The sequence below is a fragment of the Wolffia australiana genome, chromosome 19, assembly GCF_029677425.1.
Source record: "Wolffia australiana isolate 7733 chromosome 19, ASM2967742v1".
Classification (NCBI taxonomy): Eukaryota; Viridiplantae; Streptophyta; class Magnoliopsida; order Alismatales; family Araceae; genus Wolffia; species Wolffia australiana.
This window is the reverse complement of record NC_135853.1, coordinates 4,014,314-4,018,697: the sequence shown is the minus strand read 5'-3', so window position 1 is coordinate 4,018,697 and position 4,384 is coordinate 4,014,314. Positions and strand designations below refer to the sequence as shown.

At 41.2% G+C, this 4,384-nt stretch overlaps 1 long non-coding RNA gene across 5 annotated transcripts; it reads left to right on the top strand.

Moving 5' to 3' along the window:
- The first annotated feature begins 690 nt into the window (after positions 1-690).
- LOC144715743 (uncharacterized) lies at positions 691-3,854 on the top strand. 5 transcript variants are annotated; one of them, XR_013584728.1, is made up of 5 exons: positions 693-876; positions 1,750-1,829; positions 1,969-3,043; positions 3,171-3,271; positions 3,840-3,854. It is a non-coding gene; the product is annotated as an uncharacterized LOC144715743 (long non-coding RNA). The 5 variants fall into 5 exon arrangements; XR_013584727.1 differs by having other exon boundaries at positions 691-876; positions 1,969-3,271; XR_013584730.1 differs by lacking the exon at positions 3,171-3,271 and having other exon boundaries at positions 695-876.
- Positions 3,855-4,384: the final 530 nt, after the last annotated feature.

Genomic DNA, 4,384 nt, shown 5'->3' with positions numbered 1-4,384 from the left:
ATGAAGGAAAAATTATTTTTATAAAGACTTCAATAAATGCATGGCATACAAATGTGTTTCCACCATTCAGTGTATACTGACTTTTGATTTCGTAGATCAAAAAAATGTTTACATGCTTTCATCAATCTCAACAACCAAACTTGATGTATGTATGTATGTATGTATGTATGTATGTATGTATGTATGTATGTATGTATGTATGTATGTATGTATGTATGTATGTATGTATGTATGTATGTATGTATGTATGTATGTATGTATGTATGTATGTATGTATGTATGTATGTATGTATGTATGTATGTATGTATGTATGTGTGTATGTATGTGTGTATGTATGTGTGTGTGTATGTTGTTATTCCATGATTGTCGTATTGTCATTATCTGTTTTTAAGCAGGCATTGGTTAGGCCAGGCCAAACTGACAGGAGGCATTAATGCAACCAAAGTGAAATGTCCAAGAGCAGTTGAAAAGCCTACAATGGCAGCTCTACGGAAGGGAACACCGACGACTTCCTGGCACGAAGCTGCTAGAATGGATCCGCGGTTCTATTAGAAATGTGTGGACCCGGATGATTTGGCGTCATTCAGACTTAGTTTTTTAATAATTAGGGCAAGTAGACGTAGAGCTTCACGTGGCTCTATCATCGCCTTGATATTTGCATAGGTTATTATTTTGTGCGCTGATTTGCACATTTGCACCCCTTCAAATCCATTTCAGACAGAGCTTGTCCTGCTCGTATTTATAGGACGACCTGTTTGGGAAGCCCTCATCTCTGTGTATCTTCCATGCGATGGGTTCAGCGACAAGAATTCTCCTCCGTCAAGCCCTCCTTGGGTTGGTCTTTCTTCTCCTAGTGGTTGCAGCTTTTGCTTCGAGTAATCCTCTCTCTCTCTCTCTCTCTCTCTCTCTCTCTCTCTCTCTCTCTCTCTCTCTCTCTCTCTCTCTCTCTCTCTCTCTTTCTCTCTCTCTCTCTCTCTCCTCTCTATCTCTCTCTCGCTCTCTCTCTCTCTCCTCTCTATCTCTCTCTCTCTCTCTCTCTCTCCTCTCTCTCTCTCTCTCGCTCTCTCTCTCTCCTCTCTCTCTCTCTCTCTCTCTCTCTCTCTCTCTCTCCTCTCTCCTCTCTATCTCTCTCTCGCTCTCGCTCTCTCTCCCTCAATGTGTCTATATCTCTCTCTCTCCCTCCATGTCTCTATAGCTCTCTCTCCTCTCTCTATGTCTCTCTAGCTCTCTCTCTCCCTCTATGTCTCTGTAGCTCTCTCTCCCCCTCTATGTCTCTGTAGCTCTCTCTATCCCTCTATGTCTCTTTAGCTCTCTCTCCCTCTCTCTCTATGTCTCTCTAGCTCTCTATTTCCCTCTATGTCTCTATAGCTCTCTATGTCCCTCTATGTCTCTATAACTCTCTCTATATCTCTCTAGCTTTCTCTCTCCCTCTATGTCTCTCTAGCTCTCTCTCTCCCTCTCCCTCTATGTCTCTCTAGCCCTCTCTTTCCCTCTCCCTTTATGTCTCTCAAGCTCTCTCCCTCCTCTCCCTCTATATCCCTCTAGCTCTCTCTCTCCCTCTCCATCTATGTCTCTCTAGCCCTCTCCCTCTCCCTCTGTCTCTCTAGCTCTCTCCCTCCCTCTCCCTCTATGTCCCTCTAGCTCTCTCTCTCTCCCTCTCCCTCTATGTCTCTCTCGCTCTCTCTCTCTCTCTCTCTCTCTCTCTCTCTCTCTCTCTCTCTCTATAAGTCTTCTGCCATATCTTGTAGGACGGTTTCCGCCGTGCGCCCAGGAGTTCAAGAACATGAGGCACGGGCAACCTGAGGAAATCTCTGAGTCTGTAGTGGCGGTAATCTCTCTTTCTCGCTACTTCCTATTTCTCTCTTTCTCGAAATCTTTGTTCATATAAATCGCAGTCAAAATATTCTGATTTTCATATACAAAGATGAAGATGGAGATTGTCTCAAGGACACTGTTTTTCTTTGCAGAGGCGTATGGACTTGCAAAACCTGAACGACTACCCAGGATCAGGACCGAACGATCGGCATGCCCCTCCCTTACACGTCTAAAGATGGGAAACGAGTGGCCTTCTTGACATTGCCTCTCTAGTTGTTTGCCTCCCTCCTTGTTAAGAAGTTGTGTTTCAATGTCTGCGTCAGCCTTGTAACTTGGGTTTTGAACGAATGGTATAGAATACCAGTGACCAAATCTCCCCCGCTGGATTAAGCAAAAGGGAGAAGTGCCCACTCAGAATTCCGGATTAGTACGTTGACCAGAGACGCGCAAAGCGCCGCTCGTTTCGAACAAATTTGATATCTCACCAGACAATTAAATGGACGGCGCGTGGGTCCTGTCTGAATGTCATTACTCATTCTCTTTTCCATTTTTTCTTTTTTTTTCACAGACTCGTTCATCTTCTCGCCGGGCCCAAGTTTCAAAGTTGGAAGGAGCACCCTTTGAAAACCACAGATTCAACATCATTATGATCTCATTCTTGGCATTTCCTTCATTATTCTAATCGTACGGGAAGGTGAGTCCATCCGTTGCCAAATATGACAACTGCCGAATAGTCAGTCCATCGCGTGTGCTATGATATAAAATAATCGGCTACTGTTCACGGGTTGCCATCAGGCCACAAGAAATTTGACATTCTTGAGAAAAAAAATCATTTCTTGATATGACCCGAAAGGCGTCGATCTGATCAGCCGGGTTATATGGATAGCTCTCACTTTGCTGTCGCCAGCGCCTCGACTAAAAAATATTCTGCTCGACTTTCCGGCCGTGAACGAAGAGAAAGGATTTTGATTTCGGGGAATGTCAGCGCACCATGATTCGCCAAAAGTTTATGCTTATTATTTATCGATGATTAATTCGGTCGGGGCCAAACTCAAAGGCGAATCAGAAACATTCGCGTGAATTATAGAAGTGAATTACTTCAGTAAGAGGTTGATAAATTTCTAACAGCCACATAAAACCAGCACTTCAAATTGTCAGATATCCATAAGAAGATGGAAACTGATCATCCAAGAAAAATTACCTTTGAGACTGTACTCTTGGTCTACAGTAAGTTTCCACACTTCAACTCCTCGCCAAATCCATGCATAAGTAATTACACGTATATTTTCCTTTAAAGTCAAAAAAGCCCTACAGATCAACCTCGTAATTTTTATCTGTCAACGAATCTCTGCAGATCAGCCGGGCTCCATTCGATGACAAAATTCTAAAATCTTCTCGACCAGAACATAACAGGCGTCCTTATGTCGAGTATTTATGCTCTTCAAAACAATCAAGGTGTTGTCACAATACGAGCAATCATCTGTTTGACATAATCCCAACGCTTGGAAGTTCATTGAATGATTGGTCCATCATTCATTCTCTTTATTTCCTAAATTCCGTAGAAGCGAACATCTCTATGTCGTTATGCAGATGAATCTACAGCGAATGGATATTCCCTGTCTTCTTGTCTAAATTTCGATTATTGAACCGATCAACATTCGAATAGGCGTTTCAGAAGTCCCCCAATTCATTATTAGTCTAGGCATCTCTATGTTGGTATAATTTTTCAAAGCTTCTGGATGTTGGTTTCCGTGCCACAGTTCAAAAAAAAGGAAATTAAGTATTGTAACGAATGTTTGTCTTTTTCTTTTCCTACGTTGTTTAGTTCGTTCTCTGCTTTGCCACCAATTCACTCAGTTTACTTTTATCCTTCCATGTGAAATCACTACTCCCACATTAAATAAAAAGGAATTTAACAGATCATATCCTTCATGATACTCTACTCCCTCGTAGATTCAACTTGCTATTCTATCGACACTTACCTCAATAATAGATCAGCTCACATCATTTTGTATGCATGCAGGACCGATGTATTCAGTTCCTGATCTCATACACACAAGCTTCCAAAAGCTTAAGAGACAAGCAAGGTAGGCCACACAAACCGTGACTAGTTGATAGATATGCCCTTTCCAAACTAAACGCTCTTGGACGACGTTGATGTGACTTACAGGTGCCTCAAGTTGTTTTTATTTTTACTTCAGATGTATCTTCATAATAACCCTTTATTTAGATTCTGGTCATTATCAAGTAAATTTACTACAAGGAATTGGGCCAATAAAAACATACTTATTATGTACTTCTATTTTCATAACAAAACGAGGGATCTTGGTGGTTACTCCTATTGGTTCCTCAAAAAACGCAACTTGAGCTTGTATTCGCACTTGGTATACGTTTTTATTATTATTTATTTTTTCAGTTTGATTTCAAAAAAAATTTGAGTACCTTTTTAACTTCCTGTCCTCTGAACTTATTAAAACATATTGGTAAAATATTATGTTAAATATACTGACAGATTTTTTCAACATTTCCCCACGTTCAAAATTTCATCTTCGACCATAATTTATTTTC